Consider the following 20,680-nt stretch of genomic DNA (forward strand, 5'->3'; position numbering starts at 1 on the left):
TAAGTGATTCTCTGGTTCCTCTGCCATCTCTTGGTCTGTTTTGCTTCTGGTTGTTTGTTTTGTCCAATTCTAATATGATATTTTTTGTTTTATCTTTTTGCAAATACAATATTATATATTTATTTATTAATAATCTTATACATATAATCTCCTAGATGCCTATTCTTTGATAATGAGAGACAAAACAGGGGTGGAAACCGTAATGTGCCATATTTGGTTAGAAACACATCTATTTTTAATAAAGTGACAGGAATATAAAATTGAAAACAGAGGTAAAAATGAATACATAAATGCAACACAGATACAGAAATGAAACAGATAAAATGGCCATGAACAGAAAAATCATAAAGAACTTGTTTAAAGCTGAAGTTAGAAGAATAATCTAACAATGAAGAAAAAAATCTGTTTTCTTGAATGAAAGATAAATATATTTGAAATTATAAAAAGCAGGGACTTTTATATAATAATACTAAGACAGTGATAGTGGATAAAGTATAATTTGGGGATAACAGAAAATAATTTGTTGGGAATAGGATAAAAATAACTAGTCTTGTGTATTCATAAAAATACTGACATTGATAAAAAAGATTAGATTTCCAATTCCATGGGTGACAAAATTGACAAATAGAAACAATGGGAAAGCATCAAGGTATTTAAAGACCACCTATACAAATCAGGCTTGCAGCATGATTGTACTATGCTCTAAAGAGATTATGTTTTGTTTTATATGATTGGCAGTTTTAGAAATTGTTACAATTATTTTTAATTAGAGACTTTAAATTCTATTAAAACCAAAGAAAACAAACAATAAAATACATACTCAAAGTTTATTCTAAAGATTTTATTGCATAAGTACAAAAGTAAGAGAAGACAAAGTTCTCTGCAGAACTTCAGGTTCAATCACATCTGATGTGGTTAAATTTTTACAAAAATACCTAGTCACAAACTTAAAAGTGGCAATATCATAAAAGATTAATAATTAGTATGGCTTTGCCAGAGATTTTATGAAGTATCAAAGTTAAACAATTAAAACCCCGAGAAATATCTGTTTCACAGAATAAAATGAAAACACATATTTTGTCCCCAGTTTGTTTCTTGGGCAGCTGAGGAGAGGGCCCCTGAACTGACCTTATCCTATAGCCACAATGATGAATATCTTGCATATCAGCATAGAACCTTCGTCTAGCGATGGATGGAAATAGAGACAGAGACCCACTTTGGAGCACTGGACTGAGCTCCCAAGGTCCAATTGAGCAGCAGAAGGAGGGATAACATGAACAAGGAAGTCAGGACCGCAAGGAGTGCGCCCACCCACTGAGACTGCAGGACTGTTCTAATGAGAGCTCATCAAGGCCAACTGGACTGGGACTGATGAAGCATGTGATCAAACCGGACTCTCTGAACATGGCTGACAATGAGGGCTGACTGAGAAGCCAAGGACAGTGGCACTGGGTTTTGATTCTACTGCATGTACTGGCATTGTGAGAGCCTAATCTGTTTGGGTGCTCACCTTCCTAGACCTGGATGGAGGGGGGAGTTCCTTGGGCTTCCCACAGGGCAGGGAACATTGACTGTTCTTTGGGCTGGAGAGGGAGGGGGAGGGGGAGTGGGAGGAGTGGGAGGAGGAGTGGGGAGAGGGGAAGGGGAGAGGGGGAGGGTAATGGGAAAAGGTGGAAATTAAAAAAAAATTCTAATTATACCACAGTTAAAAATATACATATGTTTCATTCAGGAACAACATTCATGTGGCCTTCAATTTACTGGCGTGTAGAGTATAAAATAAGAAGTATTCATTAGAAGACTGGCAGTTTTATCCAAGAGAAAACATATTTTGCCATGATTAAAATGATCTATGTCTGTCCTATATGGTATCATCAATATGAGTTCCTTGATTTATATAAAAGACACTTGAAATATAGCATAATAGAAAAAATGTACCTCTTGTTTCATTTAGTTTTACATTTAATGAAATTTCGAATATATAATTTTTTCATACCATTAGTACACTATACTTTGGAAATAAAGGAAAGTATACATGTCAAATAGAATGGCAGAGCCATACAGCTCTGCTGCCAGTTTTTGCTTATATATGTGAAAGCAAAGAAACATATTTTGTGACAGTTTGGCCAATCTGTGTTAAGAAGATGATATCTTTTTGAAGTGAAACACATCTGGTATGAGTTTATCTAAGACTAACTAAGGTCCATTTGTTCCAGTTGTTAACGTCAAGGAGGGTGATGTTCTCTTGTGTTTAGGACAGGACTTGTGTACCTCAGTAATATCAATTCTTGGGCAGTAAAACACATGGGAACCTTGGGGGAGGATTGAAGGGGAGGGGAGAGGTAGGGAGGGGAACAGAGAAAAATGTACAGCTCAATAAAAATCAACAAAATTTAAAAAAAGAAAAGAAAACAAAAAAATCTTTTGGGGGAAATATTTAGCACAGTTTGTTGTTATCTTAGTCTTGGCAATCAGAAAGCTCCTCTGTAATATTTATACTAATGTAACCCTTTGCAACACTGTTTCTATTAATTTATGGTACTGTTTTATTTGATCCAGAAAAGGTTAATCTATTCTTATATATTTTTTGATTGATATTTAGAAATGTTTCACTTTATATTTTGTTTATTCATAATATAAAGTTCATTATTTTTTCTTTCTATCAATTGTGCATTTAGTTCTCTCTTGTTTTTCCAAGATCTCTGAAATTTAATATTAGCTTTTATTTGTCTTCTCTTTTGTTTTAAATTCTCTTCTATTTTGCTTTATGTATTCATTTCCATTATTATTAGTAATAGTTGTATGTTTATATCAACTTTATATGGATTAGTAAGACTTTATATTATGATTTAAATCAGAAATACACGACAAGTTTGTCTGTTTTTTTCATATGATATACTCTCATTATATTGTTTTCTTTTCATAATTCTTCCAGATATCAAACCCATTTTATATTTTTTCCCTAAAAACAAAAATAAAAACCTAAGCAAAATCACACACAAATCAAAAAGAAAAAGAAAACACAATAATCAAACAAAAACAACCAAAATTTGTAATAATCTATCAAAAGTTACATTTCTGTATCTCAGAAGTTTGATATGTTTTGTTTTCATCATCCCTTTTTAAAATTTTAATTTCTAAACACTTAATTATATATGCATACATCCATATATACATATATTTGTATGTATGTATTATGTACGTATGCATGTATATATGTCGATGAGTTCTGTGTTGCAGGTGGCTACAGCGGCCAAAGCACGTTACATCCCTTGGTGCTGCAGCTACAGAAGTGTGATCCACCTGATGTGGATACTGGGAATCAAATCCTGATCCTCTGCATGTGCACTGTGAGGTCCTAACCACTGTGGAGCATTTTCAGCCCCCATTGTCATTTCCTTCAACACAATTTTTACTTCTTCAGCAACCTATTTCTCATTCAAAAACGCTTTTGCCATTGTTTCTGCATGGTTTCAACAACTTCCAAAGCATTTATGTTTGGTTTGTTGCTTTTGCAATATTATATGTACTGAAGTAGTAGACATAATCAAATGGTTATCAATATTCAATAAACTTGCATTATGCAAATAACGCTATAAAATGTAAAACATTTAATATACTAATCATTGAGTTACTATAAAGTAATATGGAAGAAAATCCAAAGCTGTAAGAAAAATATTTAGTTATAAATTCCTTTGAAAATCTGAAATACCTCTTCAATGATAGAATACTGTTGAAAAGAAGTTATAAAGTCAAAAATGGGAAGATCTTCTATAATCATATGTTGGAAGATTTAATATTTTAAAATATAATAACTGTCTAAACTGATTTGCAGATTCATAAAAAAATCATCAAAATAATACCAATATTCTTCAGAAAAAAAATAGAAAAATGGAACTGTAAAATTGGTTCAGTGGTTAATTGTACACACTCCTGTTACAGAAAACCTTGGTTCGTTTCCAAGGACAGGATAGGAATAAAACGGCAGTGAAGTCATATCATCTTATTTACCAAAATGACGACTTTCTACATATTGTTTTCTAGAACAAAATTAAGTTTTTCACCATATTTTCTATACCCTATTCATTGTCTATTTTTTTCTTTTCTTTACAATAAGCTAGAAAGAAAGAAAATTCTCTGATATCATATCAGATTTAGCAAAGCCCAGAAGCAAATCTCAAACGTGGGCAGCTAGCTCTAATAATCAACTGAGCAATAACCAAAAGACACAGAACACGCAAATCCAGGCAACCAAAAGACAAGTTAGAAAAAGCCTTGCTATGGTCGCACATTTATACATTTCCAACCATACACACAAAGTACAGAATGGCAGATACAGAGAGAAGAAGGGAGAGTGAGAATGGTTTTCCCTGGCCACACTACGCCACGTGGTCACAGAAAGACTTGACTCACCCTGGCCCAACGCACCAATTGGTAAGTATTGAATGAGAGATTATTGGGTTACTTCGCCAATGTAATAAATCAAATCAAATTAAATTAATAGAAAGGATGATGGTCTTTGCACACAAAGGAACTCCATTATAATACTATAATGTATTCTATATAAAATATAAAAGATATATAATTTTATCTTTTTGATAAATTCATCCACTGCTCATAACCCTAGCAAATCATAATAAGAGCAATGGCTAAATCTCCAATTAAAGACTCTAGAAGTCCCTGATCAAAAATTATCAAGCTTTTCAAAGTCAATAAGACAAAAATAAATCTGATAGATGTTTACAGCAGAGGTCTAAGAATGGTTTTTTTTTTTTTCTTTTTTTAGAACGGGAGGATTCAGAGGATTCAGGAGAGCTTGGGGGAATGGGATAGGTGGGATGAAGGAAGGGTGGATAGGGGAGCAAGGAAGTAAATGTCTTAATTAAGGGAGCCATTTTAGGATTTGCAAGAGACTTGCCTCTATAGGAGTTTCCAGGTCCAAGGAGAGGTCCCCAGGTTGTTCCTTCAGCAGCAGAGGAGAAGGTGTCTGAACTGGCCTTGTCCAATAGCCATATTGATGAATATCTTGCATATCACCATAGAACCTTCATCTGGCAATGGATGGAGATAGAGACAGAGACCCACATTGGAACACTGGACTGGGCTCCCAAGGTCCAAATGAGGATCAGAAGGAGGGAGAACGTGAACCAGGAAGTCAGGATCACGAGGGGTGCGTCCACCCACTGAGATGGTGGGACTGATCTAATGGGAGCTCACCAAGGCCAGCTGGACTGGGATTGACGGAGCGTGTGATCAAAATGGACACTCTGAATGTGGCTGGCAATGAAGGCTGACTGAGAAGCCAAGGACAATGGCACTGGGTTTTGATTCTACTTCATGAACTGACTTTGTGGGAGCGTGGTCTGTTTGGATGCTCACCTTTATAGACCTGGATGGAGGGGGGAGGACCTTGGACTTCCCGCAGGCAGGGAACCCTGACTGCTCTTAGGTCTATAATGGGAGGGGGAGGTAGGGAGGCAGAGGGAAAGGGAGGCAGGGAGGAGGTAGTAATTTTTAATAAATAAATAAATATATATATAAAAATAAAGTGTAACTTTTTAAAAAAAAAAAGCTCAAAATCTGTACATGATAAAATTATACAAATCAAGTATTGAAACAATCTTACATCAATCTATTGACAATTACCAGCCATATGGTTTTCTTCTCAGCTAGGTTAAACATGCCTAAAGGATTGTTAATCAAGTGGGATTCTTTTTTTTTTTTTTTCTTTTGGTTTTTCGAGACAGGGTTTCTCTGTGGCTTTGGGGCCTGTCCTGGAACTAGTTCTTGTAGACCAGGCTGGCCTAGAACTCACAAAGATCCGCCTGCCTCTGCCTCCCGAGTGCTGGAATTAAAGGCGTGCACCAGCACCGCCGGGCTTCAAGTGGGATTCTTAAGCACAAAGAGGCTTTAACTCAACATTAAACACTTGGAAAATAATAATAATAAATTCATTAATTATAGAATGCTTTGTGTTAATTAATCAAGACACATTTAGAATATCAATTTAAAATAGTTATAATAAAAGATAGGAGTGTGCTATCTGAGAAAACTATATAATTAGTAAAGTTATTTTTAATTAAAATAAAGCTTCTGTGAAACTAATAAATATTGTTCTGAGCATTTCTCCACATATGCAATCTTTTAAAAGACAATTACCACATGAACTCACTCATAAGTGATTTTTAAACATAAAGCAAAGAAAACCATTACACAAATCACAATCCCAGAGAACCTAGACAGCAATGAGGACCGTATGAGAGACATATATAGATCTAATCTACATGGGAAATAACAAAAGCCAAGATTTGCTGAATAAGTTGGGAGCATGAGGACCTTGGGAGAGAGTTGAAAGGGAGGGGAGAGAGAAGAAGGGGAGCAGAGAAAAATATAGAGCTCAATATAAATAAATAAAATGTTAAATAACAGAAATAAATAAATATATATTGTGTCATTGTATGCTTAATTAAGGAAATTGTTATTAGATTCACAATTTAATATAACAGGTATATTGACCATCTAATTCATATATATATATAAATATGTAAAAGATGAAAGATAAGAAGTTTGACTCATATCCTATCCTAACTTCATTTTATTAAATATTTGGTTGTTTATTTATATTTATTTATTGTGTGTGAGTGCATATTTGTTAATAATCATATGTATTCAGAGAAAAACTTCCAGAAATAGACTCTTTCTTTTAACATGGAAATACAGAGATCTAACTCAGGTTAACAAACTTAGCAGCAGATATTTTACCCCACTGAGGCATCTTGCAATTCATTTACTCGTGATAAAATTCATTTTATAATTTATTTTTTAAATGTGCAGGGTTTTTTATTTTGTATGTATGCTGTTTGGCATTTATGCATGTATGTACACACTGTGAGTGACTGCTACAGCATCGATAAGAAGACAACAGATTCCCTGGAATTGGATAGCATGTGTATGACTCTGTGCAATCTTGAGGGTGCTGGCAATTGAACTTGGGTCATCTATAAGAGCAAATGCTCTAAATCACCGAGGCATCTTCCAAGCCCCAAGCTTTATTTTATTAATGTGTCTTTGTGTGCACAAAGCATATTTGTATGTATGTGTGTGTGTGTGTGTGTGTGTGTGTGTGTGTGCACATTCTCAACTTGTTTGCAGGTGCTTTGTAAAGTCAGAATAAAACCCAGAGATGCAATGCAGGTGATTATGAAATGACTAGTATGGGTTCAGGAAACTGAACTCAGGTCTTCTAAGAAATTAGGAAGTATTCTTAGTTGTTACTCTTTTTCTTGGCAACAAGCACTTTGATCAGCTGAGCCATCTAGCCACAAAATCATAAATTCATTTCTTACTATTGTTATTGTTCAAAGTCGCAGTTACTCTTGTGACAGATTTGCATTCAGTCTTCCAGTAAAAAATGAGCTAATGTTCCTTAAGTGTTGGCTGAAACAAATATGTAGAAGAGTTAATGGATTTCTACCACCCCTGGCATTTTACACTCATGCTAAACTAAAATTCAGGGTGACTAATTTCCATTAAAAATACTATTGAAAGTTGAGTATTTTTTTCTTTTGGGGAATGGATGCAATATTTGAGAAAACAGGGAAGGAATGCCAATATAATTGTTTCACATTTTTGAACTTGAAATAACATAATTTTTATTTATATTTTAAATTGGAAATTTAGTACAAACAGGATAACAATAATTGAGATCATCCAAATTGGTCATCTCTAATGCACATTGTAATGTGCGCAATAAAATTATCACTAACTTTATAATAAACACATTAGTAACTCTGAGGGTATTTTCATGTCATATAGTCATTATTGAAGACTTTGGGATAATTAGCAAGTCCTCTAATGGAGTAAATAATTTTTCATTATCCATTATCAATGACAATTTCTTCTGTAGTAGATATCTGAGACATTAGCCATGAATAGAATATTAATATTTAAAGAGAACATATATAACATTGCTTCTATTAAAATTAAGTCATTATTTTTATATCTCATGTGTCACATTGATTATTACCTGTAAGATATTCCAGCTCAAGATTCTCATTATTTCTCTTTCTATCTAGTTCTCAAAAAATAAAAATTGTATTTTAATACCTTATACTTGCAAGTGTACAAAGTTTTAAAAGCTACAAAATAGCTAAGATAAAAAGTGCACAGCTCTAGGCATTTTCTCTTTTTAATATTTAAGTATCCCTGAAGTTGGTTGCTCTAACCATTTTTTTCTTCTTTCTTCCAGGCATGTGCTCTGGATGTGTATGAATTCACACAGAATATATACACATGCAAACCTTTTATTTTTTATGTATTTGTATCTTTAAAACTCAGTTGAGCAATCACTAGCTTGCTCATCTGTTAGTTATTAGTCAAAGTTGCTATCTTATTTTTATTTTTTTCAGTATTATTCTGCTTTGGTCCACCACAAAGTTCTTCTAACTTGTTTAGAAGGACCATGGCCACAGGTCAGGAAATTAATAGTTGCACTGCTGCTATACTCCGATAACTATGGTTTTAAATTATACTGTGGCAAAAATATGTAAATGATGCATTGTTTCAAAGTGTCTGCAAAGCATTTTGAACTAAGATAAACTAGAAGCTAAAGGTTCACTATGACATTGAGCTGAATAATCTCAGTAGAAACCAAATTGTTGACAACAGCTATATTCAACCTTGTGTTGAACTTAGCAACCTAGGCTGCCTGCAGCCTTGCCTAAAATGATGCAGAGAAATAGCCTGTTAAATGGTAAAAATATTATGACATAGGAATAACAAGAAAAATCATCTGAAGTATTCATATCATTAAAGTAGAAATGAGTATTCTACTGTTTCATTAAATTGTCTAGCTCTTCCCTGAGGGAAGGGCTTGAGTGGATGCTCCAACCAAACATTCCAGATTTTTTGGACTTATTAATGACAGCAGCTAGAGTGAAGCCTTCATGCAAACATTACATACTCTTTGAGTATATGTTGGAAGAGAAGGGAGTTTGCTTGTTGGTTCCTGGCCACCCAGCTAGCTTAGACTCAAAATAATGACACAGAAACTGTATTAACTAAATTACTGCTTGGCCCATTAGCTCTAACTTCTTATTGGCTAACTCTTTCATCTTAATTTAAGCCATTTCTATTAATCTGTGTATCGCCATGTGGCTGTGGCTTAACAGGTAAAGCCAGCAGCTCCATGATTTCTCTCTGACCTTGCCCTTCTTTCTCCCAGCATTCAGCTTAGTTTTCCCTGCCTAGCTAAGTTCTGCTTTGTTATAGGTTCAAACCAGTTGTTTTATTCATTAATTGTAATCACAACACACAGAGGGGACTCCCACATCAGGTATATGAATGTCAGGTTTACCCAAACACTCCATATTCTTTGTGTATATGGATGTCAGGGGCTGGAGTAATGATTCCACCCAAACATCCCAGACTCTTTGAGTATAGGGATGCCTGTTCAATTCTGACTATTTTCTGTGTGCGGGCATGAAACAATGTGGGGGAGGGGGCGAGTTGGGAGTTAGTGGGTTCATACTCAACAGGAGCTGTAGCTAGAGAGGCATCTGGTAACTGCCATCCTGAGGACCTCAGACATCTGTTCCTTGAGGTGGATAAGAAGGCAGGATGTTAGGAGAAAAAATAGATTGCTATGTGGATAGTCATGGGAAAGGTGATAAGTGCCAGAATGAAAGGACTGGAAAAGTGCCCTGGTTGTACAGGAGAGACAAGGGTGAATGAGTGAGATATGCCAGCATATTTTCAATATGTTTGCTTAAACTGAATTTACTATTGAAAGTATCCGTGCCTTCTGCTTTCTTGAAATGTTTTGATACATGATAAAAACCAAACCAGAAAATTCGTCATGCTATTGTAAAGTTAATGATTTACTATAAATAGTAAAGCTTAATGCCTTTGAAGTTGTCAAAAGCTGCCGTTCAGATGGATTTGCTTTCAGGCACATTGGATCATCGACCAGATTCTGTTTTCCTCTTCACCTATTGAAGGACTGGATTTCATCAAAAACATGGCCTGCATACAGCTGCTACATCTTCTGAATAGTGTCTTCAGAAATGGTTTTTATCAGAGAACTTTGTCTTTATTCTGTTAATTCAATCTTGTATGTTGTAGTTAATACTGTTGGGTTTGATCATCACCCTCCACTTTTGTTTCCCTCTGGTTCTTGACAGGTACTTTTCTTTCTCCAGTGATATTAAAGCTCTGACTCTATTTCCTTCCCTGGAGTGACTTATCACACACCAAAGTGTTTTTAAGTACCTTTTCCAAAAATGCAAAGCTTATATATAAGCAATATGGGGTATAACTGATCTATAAGTAGCAGCCAGGTCTTAAAAGTCACACTAAATGACTTAAATTCATAAAAAACGAGCAAAACTTTTATTCAAAATTTCAAAGCTCAGATTAGATATACAAACTATTGACTATGAATCATCCTTAATATACACAATATACTGCATCATCATAATTGTGGACACTGAGGAAAACTGACATGAAAATGTATAAAATAGTGATGGAGGAAGTTTTATGTTTTACTTGCTGTCAGTTATCTATGGTTAGTATGTTGTAAGTAAATGAATGAAGTTAGTTTCTGTCAGTAAGAAAATAACGTGATGATAAGTGAATCATATCTTCAGAAGTCAGGACCTTCAAAATAATTGCTGATTGAGTTATAATCTCCTGAATCCAAATAATCCACTAAAATACGAGTGTCCCTCATGTACTGTAGACTTGGAAACTAGACCTGAATTTTGAATGTTGTTTTTCCATTTGATAGATCAACAGATGATGTTGTGTAACAAACAAAACAAAAACAATTAAATCACTTATATTTCAAGATAATGAACTTACTATGCAATGGAGATAGAATATCTGCATCTGACAATTCTTGTTATAACAAAGTGATTCATTTGAATTTACTAGAACAATATTACAATTTCGACAGTGAAATTTAGAAGAATGATGCTCATTATTGTAGTGCTCAGCAGATGCTGATGATGATGAGGTCAAATAGATAAGATATTAACCTTTCATTATATTACGGATAAACTCTATGGGTAAAGTCAATTTACATTTGAATATGCAATAGTAATTAAATGCTGACCTGTGATCAAAACAGAAAGGACAGTAAAATTTCCTCTGTAAGGAAATCAGCAATTTGTTGAGCTATAATAGATGAAAAGTGACTAATTTTAATGTTAACTCTCCATCTTCAACTCAGAAGAGGAGCATGTAAACCTCAAAAATATGGTGAAATTAAAACAAAAGAAGCACACATAATTGACTCTAAAGTAAAATAAGTGTTTATATTCAAATGTGAATATTTTCTGCTAAGTTTTTTTGTGTTTTCACGTATCTAAAGAAAGAAAGACCATAATAGACTGTATTAATAGCTTAGTCAATAGCTTACACCTAAATTAGGCAATTTTCCAAATAATATCTTGTAAGCCATTACCATTGAAAGGTTTAAAATGTATCCCCAGTAAGTTATATCATTATCTTAGGGGTTTCTATTTCTGTGAAGAGGTATCATGAGCATGGTACCTCTTATAAAGGCAAACATTTAACTGAGGTGCCAGCGTATAGTACAGAGGCTTAGTCCATTATCATCACGACAGGGAGCATGGTGGTGTGTGATACACATGTTGCTAGAAAAGGAGCTGTTGCATTTTTATCCAACAGGCAACAGGAAGTGGTCTGTATCACTGGGTGTGGCTTGAGCTTATATAAGTCATCAAAGAACACCCCCACAGTCACTCCAACAAGGCCTCATCTGCTTCAAAAAGGCCACACTTCCTATTAGTGTCAATCCCTTTGGGGGTTATTTCCTGTCTGACCACCACAATTATTAAAAACAATGACATAGAAATCAAGTTATTCAGTCTTTTGATTGCTTTCTCTTTTAATATATATGCCAAAATTAAAGCATGAGATAAAATGGAGCTATTTCAAAAGTCAACAACATATTAATTTAACATGGTTGTTATAAATCAGTAATTCCTATGCAGAAAAAAATGCAGCCTTGTTTGACAGTGATATCTCTCTTACTATAAACATAACCATGTGACTTTAAAAGCATTACAGTTGTGTTGCAAGAAATATTGAAGATATGAATTTGAAATAGAAATGCCATTGGATACCATGAGCAAATCTAAGTAGACCACTTTGATGGGATCTTCGAAGATAAGAAAGTTGAGAGAAAAACTGGTAGTGGAAAAGCCTCATAAGCCATGAGAGAAGAAGTTTTTTTCCAGGAACTGTGTGTGACAAGGTTTATCAGCATTGTCTTTTAGCTGAGAATCTGTCTTTATTGTACCACTGTCGTGAGAAACTGCTTAAATTTAAAACAGAGGAGGTGTCAGGCAGGACGGAGTTAAGCCTGCAGCTGGAGAAGCTAGTCTGAATAATACAGATTGGCACCATTGCAGAGACGCACCTTGTGTTGTCCTGGGGCAACAAAATCAATTCTGTTTCCTTAGGGTGACTGCAAAGAAGCTGATGCAGCTCTTGTCCAGTGCGGCTGGGCTACATCTTGACATCAAAATTAGTGCCCTTAAAAAGATTTCTGTAAATGGTACTACATTTACTTGTACACAAGAGTCCTTAATTACAGTGGAAAACATAGAATATTGCATATTCTGAGACTATGGGACAATTGTCAAGAAACCTGCATGTGGGATGGGGGTGGTCTAAGTCTAAAAGTATTTATTTTTGCTATAGGTATGACAGAAATATGCTTTACTTGTGTTTCTGGGTGTGACATATTTTGTTTTTATAATCCATTCCAGGCCCATTCGTTTACTGCAAACATCATGATTTCCAGTATATTTATGTTAAAATTAAATAAAATTTTGTATGTTTTCATATTTACTCACCATTGAAAGTCTACATCCATTTTATATGTAGTGTGAATAATGCAGCATTAAAAATGGTCATTCAAGTATGTCTTTGAATGGCTTTTGAGATCTTACAGTATATATCCAGCAGTAGTGTAGTAGGACCATTTTTTTGTATTCTTCCGTATTTTTGAGAAGACTTCATATTGATTGCCATGATAGCTGTACCAAGCTGACAATTCAAAAGCCCAGAATTAGAGTTTTTCAATTCCCACATTTTCCCCAGGTCTTGCTGCTGGCACACAGAGAGGAGTGAGACAGAAAAAATAGTATTTCAAATTTACATTCTCTCCCTTATTTGTTGATTACTAAACTTTTGAATACTTTTTCAAATGTTTGTTGCCATCAGAAGAAATGACATTCAGTTTTTATGTTGATTTGGAAAACTTTCAGCAACAAGAACAACAACAAAAATATTTTATTTAATTTCTTACTGTATGTTTCTGTCCATGATTGATAAAGGAGATAACTTTAAAAGCAACTCTGTACCACTGAATGTGTTCATTTTAATTTAATCGCCTAAGAAATATTTAAATCTTTTTGGTATGTTTATACACTTAGTTTTGTCCCTGTAAATTAAAGCATACAAAGCTCTCTGTCACTCTCTGGAATTAATCCTTATGACTGAATGTAGGAACAACATCAATATGAATTTTCTAGATACTTATTAACTGACCTAATAATGTGTTAATAATTTTATTAATTATACTTAAAACAGCATGTAGTAATTATGATGAATGTAATGATAAAAATATTTTATTTTAATTATACTTGAGTTATTTTACCTACAAAATAAGCAAAATCATTTTTTAATTTAAATCTCTCTCATTTTTACTTATAAAACTATTTTTATCTCTCTACTCCTGGCCATCTTTCTGTATTTATCATTCCATCTACTCCCATACCTCACATAGAAAATTTCTATTAAAAGTATTGTAAATGTTATATAACTGAATTGGAAAATCTTGACAAATAATTTCCTGTCAATAAAAATAATAAGCTCTATCCTGCGTGAACTAACCAAGACCCAGAAAGAAAAATCCTGTATGTTCTTATTTATAGGTGGATCTTGGTTGTTAACTAACTGATAATCAAGCTACGATCCACAGACTCAGAGTGGTTCGGTAAAGATGAGGACTCTAGGCAGGATGCATGGTCCAATCTGGGAAGGGGAAATAGAATAAATTTTGTGGGTGAACTGCGGGTGCTTGGGGACAGGAGAGGGAAAGATCGGGTTGGGGAGTGGAGGGAGAGAATAATGAGGAAGACCTGGAATTATGGAGTTTTAGGGTGGGGTGCTGTAGAAACCTAGGGCAGAGAAAACTTCCTAGACTATGTGAGGGTGATTCCAGTTAGCACGCCTAGTAATAAAGGATACAGACTGTGAACTGCCATTGTTCAGCTGGAATCGCCAGCCCCATTTCAAAGCTCTCTCTCAGAAAGGATGCCAAAAAGTCCAATTCCACACTCCTGACAGTTACTGCTGATCCTCTGAGGCTGACTCCTCCCCAATACCCCACCCAAAGGTTATAATTGGGCAAAAACCCAGTTTATGGAGAATGTATCATCATCTCCACACCTACAGATTATTTAACCCTCCTTCTCTAGAAGGCAACATGATTTCTCTCCTGTTTCCTTCTTCCCATACTGCCTCATTTCCGGGGGCTAGAAGATCACATGAGAGTATTGCTCAAATATCCTGGTCTTTTACTTTTTAATTTGTCTTGGTCTGCTTTACTGCATCAGCTGAGAAACCTGTTATCTGAGTACAGAATGTCCAAAAGCCATCTTTTGTAACCAGGCAAGGTTTCCAGTGGAGGGACTGAGTTACATTCAGTTGAACTGTTGGCCTAGGAAGTCACATGCAGATAGATCCCTAAACAACCAAGAGAGATGCTACGATGGATTTCTGTTCTTTAAAAATGGACAATGGGACCCCCATTGATAGGGACAATAGCCACACAGTGCACTGAATGTAGAGCAGTTTAGCTGGTGACTGCATGTGGCCTTCAGCCCTCCATACTAGTCTCTTAGCTGTGCGAAGTTACTCTGGAAGCCACAGAAAGAGAAACGTGGACACCAAACTCCTCTTGAATCAGAAAACCTTTTTTTTTTCTTTTTTTGGAAATGAATGGCAGTGAACACAGGAAATAATGGCTGCCCGTGATGCTGAGAGAAGTAATGGTTGAGGGCCCATATAGTCAATTGATTTACACCACCACATCCAAGGCTCGGTGCATAATGTGGATGAGGATGATGGGTAAATGGGATAAACAGGAAAATGAGTGAATGTTGTGAAATGTCACCCCTAGAGCCATTACAATTGTGAAATCATACTGTTATGATTATTTGCATTGAGCCTACATAGTTACAATCTTTGTCATGGGTTAGCATTTTGGGGTGCTTTTTTTAAAATTATTTCTGTATATTGACAAACTCTAGAAAAAGGTATTCCAGTGCTTTTGATATGGCTCCAGGACTAAGAATGCGCATTCCTACTTCATGGTTACCCAGAAGACATTTTTTTAAAAGTCCAGTGAATCTCAAACGAACAATAACAAAATGAGAGAAATATGGGAAAGAGATGTGTTCAGAAATGGGAGAGTGAGTGGTAGACAGGACTAATAATGGAATTAAGAGCATGAAACCACATGTGTTAGTCTTATACCTATGGAATCATAAAAATATTTTTTTAGTGTAAAAATTGAACACTAAAAAGAGAGATTATACTTTGGGAGTAGGACTTTGTTTTTTACCCCTATTATTTAAGTTGAATAATATTACCTCATCAAAATTTTAATAATATTGTAATGGTTTAAGTAAAATGCCTAGGTCCCCTAGTGGTGGCAATAGGCAGCCGGCCATGAGACCATGCCACAGGTCCCCAAGCCATGGCAGACAGCAGGCAGGGGAGTCCCAAAACAACAGCAGGCCACAAAGGCAGCTGAGTCCCAGACAAGGAGCCACATGGCGGTCAAAGACTAAGATGGAAAGGCACGCCATGCAGTGTGTGGTTGGATATTTGTTTAGTGGGTTATTGAAGGGAAGGGGGAAAAGGAAAGAGAGAGAGAGAGAGAGAGAGAGAGAGAGAGAGAGAGAGAGAGAGAGAGAGGAGAGAAACAGAGAGGAGGGAAAGAAAGAAGTGGAGAGAAGGGAGATACAGAAGCTGCCTCTTCGAGAGAGAAACAGAAAGGAAAGGATTTAGGCTGGAAGCCTAAGATCAGCTTGCCTCAGCAGACAGGAGAGGGAATAGACATGGCTTGTCTCCTAAAGGTAAAGGATAGATGATTACAAATATGTTAGTCTTTTTGTGTTCATCTGTTAGATTCTTAGGACTTTTAAAAATATTTCTACAGCTTTAATGTTCATAATTCTTTTTTCTATTTATTTATTATGTATACAATATTCTGTCTACATGCATGCCTAAAGAGGGCACCAGACCTCATTACAGATGGTTGTGAGCCACCATGTGGTTGCTGGGAATTGAACTCAGAACCTCTGGAAGAGTAGGCAATGCTCTTAACTGCTGAGCCATCTTTCCAGCCCCTAGATTAACCTCATGGCTGGGAACCAGCAAGCGGCCTGCCTCTTCCAACAGTCTCCAGTTATTGAAACCTCTGTTGGAAGCATGGATAAAATTAAAAGTCAATGGTATAAATTATTTTACAAATTTAAGGAAATAAATGTATATGGTTATCCTGATCTACCATTTATAGGAGGCAGTGGACTTGGTGACTCTGCAAAAATATTTTGTCAATTTGTCAAAAAAAAAAAGTAAAATGATGATGCTGGTCAGTTACTCCTAGCATTGCAGGATAAGCTGACAAAGGAAAAGAATAACTTCTTTTAAAAAAATTAGCCATCTCCTAGTATCTCAAAATGTGATGAAGGGCAGCAATTAACTCAGATAAAATTAAGTGGCTCCAAATGTGCATAAGCAGTCTAAAGTTCTAAATTGTTCCCTGGAAGAGAATCTTTTCTTCACCAGTCAAAGAGCTCATGTTGCAGAAAGTCAAACCAAAGACCTCATTATAAGTTGATTCAATTACAGCAAAAAAAAAAAATCAATTTCCAGACTTGAGGGATTTAAAGAAAGACCTTTATTCAATAGACTTTGAGAAAGGATCTATTTATGTAAGAACATTGAACCCTCAGATATCCCAGAGTTCAATCTCAACTGAGGACGTAGTCTCTTCTCAATTACCAGAAGATGTAGTCCCATTCCACACCTTTAAATATTGCCCTTTCTGCCTTTGACTGAGAAAAAATAATCTTCAACAGCTGCTAAACAAGGAGTGCCTTTATGTGAAGGAGATTCCATTTTAAGACATTACTAATCACACCCAGGTACCACAGATAGTTGCCCCTAGATCTGTACCTAGATTGAAGGCTAAGCAGGTTCCTAGAGTGGAGATAGAAAATATAGTACATGAAACAATGCACAGTATCATTAAGGAGTTTAATGAGTTTTCTAATTAATTTATTTTGAGGAATACAGAAGAAAGTAGATTTTAAAGGTGTTGATTAATATTGGATCAAACAAAATCTGCTTCAGTTTGAGTTTATTGATATGTGCCTACTAAGTGAAGAGTCTATGTTCAATTTTGAAACTAGGACTTTTTTAAAAAAAAATGCCAAAAGTTTGAATGTTTGACTGAAGCTTACATCAAAGAATGGCCTATGGAAAAGGAGTTGGAGATCCCTGATTTCTCTTTAGTTAGTGCTGAGTTGATGAAGAGACATTAAAACTTATGGAAATGTCAGTACAAGAAAGGGTATGCTGTTTAGAACCTACCTTTCTTTGGTTAAGCTTTTGTTAGACTTACTGTTTTCTTTAACTGATGAGTCTATTTCCTCTATTGCATCTTCAGTGCTTAAGATTCACTCTTCAATCTCTTGTATTTTGCTGTTTATGCTTTTGTTTGTGGTTCCTGATCATTTTCTCATGGTTTCTGTTTCTATAATTCATTCTGTTTGTGTTTTCTTGTCCCTATTTTAGTTTTCAAGTCTTGAATAGCTTCTTTCATATGTTTAACTGCTTTTTCTTATCTTTCTTTAAGGGATTTGCTGATGTCTTCCTTATTTGTTTGTTTTTTCCTCCATTTTTTTGAGGGAATTTTTCATTTCTACTTTAAGAGCCTAAAACATTCTCCTAAAGTTATTTTTTAGTTCATATTCTTCTGCTTCATCTAAGTTTGGTTCTTCAAATCTTTCTGTTGTAAAGTCACTAGTTTTTCCTGCTGATGTGTTGCTTTTTGTGGTTTTGCATGTGTTTTTACCTTGAGTATCTATCTTTTCCTCTTATTGGTGTATTTGGGGCTGTCTGTGACTTGGTGATCAATCTTGGTATCCAAGGCTCATATGGTTGCTTCTCGTGGTGGACTCAGTGCCGTGGTTCTAGTCACCCCATTGTTCATTCCATGTTCCTGGAGGTCGCTTAGCATTCCCGGGGTTTGCTCTGCTAAGGGGGAGTTCACTGTCTCAGGCGTCTTTTGGCCTAGGACATAGGCTCAGTCCTGTTTCTGTAAATGTCCCTGGTCTGTATCTGCTCCAATGGAGTTCTATGGCTTGGGATTGGTCCCACAAACATCTCTGGCTCTGTTCTACTCCCTCAGAGGTCCCAGAGTTGAGTGCACCAAGACCCGCAGAGATCCTGACTCAGGCCTACTCCTTTAAAGATCCCAGACTGATGCCCAGACTTGCAGACATCTCTGGTTACTGCCTACTCCCTCGGAAGCCCCAAACTGATGCCCAGACCCAAAGAGGTCCTGGATCAGGCCTACTTCCTTGAAGGTCCCAGACTTGTAACCAGTAGAAATTAGTGCAACCCTCAAGCACATGAAAATGCAGGAATGGTGGTTTCCACTGTGACTCCCTTCAGCTTTTCTTTCTGGGCAGGGCAGAAGGAAGATGGACTGTAAAGAATGACAGTTGAATACTCAGTGAAGTATTGGCTTCAGTTGCTGTTCTAATATATATGGTGTAGTCTCCTGAGCAAATTAAGACATAGTTTTTGCTTTTATAGCACTTGGACAAATAGACCAGGGATGTCTCCACCCATCATAGTCTGGGCAAGGCCTCATTCATTGATAATTAAGATAATACCTTCAGCTGGTTCTTTTGAGGGCATTTTCTAAATTGAGGTTCCTTCCTCTCTGACGATGATTCTAGCTTATGTCAAGTATAGGCTTCATGGTCAGTGACTTGGAAAGAATATGATTGGAAAATAGGTAAGAGGCAGATGGGGAAGAAATTTCTTGTTGATCTCTTCAAATGGGTAATGAATATGAAGATAACTTGTCTTCCATGTAAATACTCATCAAAAGGTAGCTTCAGCTGAGGAAGTGTTCAGTAATAAAGTAGAAAGGACAACCCATACTTGGACAGTCAACCCCTTCTCCTTGCCATCCCTGCAGTTGTCCAGTGTGCCATAGAAAATGCTGCTATGGTGAAAGAGAAAGAGCTTAGGCATGGTCTTGAGAAAATTGAATACAATTCACCAAGGCTAACTTGGACACAGCTGTTTCTGAGTGACATATCTACTGAGTGCAGAGGCAAGTACTAAGCCTCAAATATGGCTCCGTTGCCAAGGGTGACAATCCTGTGACCTCATGGCAGGTTGACTTCTTTGAGCCATTTCTTCCATGGAAAGAATGCTTTCTCCTTACTGGAGTAAACATTTATCCTCGTTACGAATTTGTTTTTCCTGCATATAATGCTTCTGTCAAAACCAATCCTACCACACTTACAGAAAGAATCACAGCCTTTGTACTCCTCACATTATTGTGTCTTACTAAGCATCACTTCACAGCCAAGGAAGTGCAACAGTGCTCACAGTATCACAGAATCTGTTGGTTACATAAGAAGTGGGAGTTATAGAACAGGAACTGGAAGTAAAAAATTTAGGCATTAGTTGATAAACATATTCATATGTAAACATCTTCAACACTGAGATACAAATAAAAATAATGTTAGCTATATTTTTCAAACGGGAATGTATAGTCCAAACAATTTAATACTTTCTGTTATTATTTACCAATTTAAGTTCAGCAAAACAGTTATTTTAATACTTCAGTACGGGGCTCTGGTTGAAGTTGTTTTCTATTCCACTCTTAAACACAGGAACAAACATCTCATTTCTGATTTCAGCTCTCCATTTTCATCATTTCATTGTCAATGGTTTTCTTTTTGTATCTCAGCAGAGTGAGATTTTACATTTTATTCTGCATATTGTTGTTCAGGAACTAGCTATTCTTCTTCATAGCACTTAAATCCATGAAAATTTCATGAAAAATCTCTTATTTTGAAAATCTTTTAAAGACCAATATTTGGATGTGCAAAGACAAGACAATATTTAATGAAGCACAGTATAAAAACAAAGGGGTGCTTCTTTTGCTAGCACATATACTAAAGTTGTAATAATACAGAGAAGATTTTATAAATCCAAGCAAAAATGACATACAAATTAATAATACATTCTATAATTTTTGAAGGGTCAAGGACATAAGAAAATTCACATAATCAAATAACCTGGGCATATAGGATCTCTCAGAGACTTAATTGAAAATCAAGGAACCTGAATATGTCTGACATTGGCCCTCTGTATATATGTATGGACGAATTGTATAGCTTGGTGTTTTTATTTGACTCCCAGCATTGGGAGTGGGGCTGTTTCTGACACTTTTGCTCACTTTTTGAAACTTTGGTCCTCATATGAGTTTGCCTTTCCAGCCTCAAAACAAGGGGAAGTGCTTAATCTTACTGCAGCTTGATAA

At 35.8% G+C, this 20,680-nt stretch overlaps 1 non-coding gene across 1 annotated transcript; it reads left to right on the forward strand.

The window, feature by feature from the left end:
* Window positions 1–20,288: 20,288 nt before the first annotated feature.
* LOC146891552 (U6 spliceosomal RNA) lies at window positions 20,289–20,393 on the forward strand. The gene has a single exon (XR_014997226.1). It is a non-coding gene; the product is annotated as a U6 spliceosomal RNA (small nuclear RNA).
* Window positions 20,394–20,680: the final 287 nt, after the last annotated feature.

The sequence above is a fragment of the Myodes glareolus genome, chromosome 15, assembly GCF_982192425.1.
Source record: "Myodes glareolus chromosome 15, mMyoGla1.1, whole genome shotgun sequence".
NCBI classification, from domain to species: Eukaryota; Metazoa; Chordata; class Mammalia; order Rodentia; family Cricetidae; genus Myodes; species Myodes glareolus.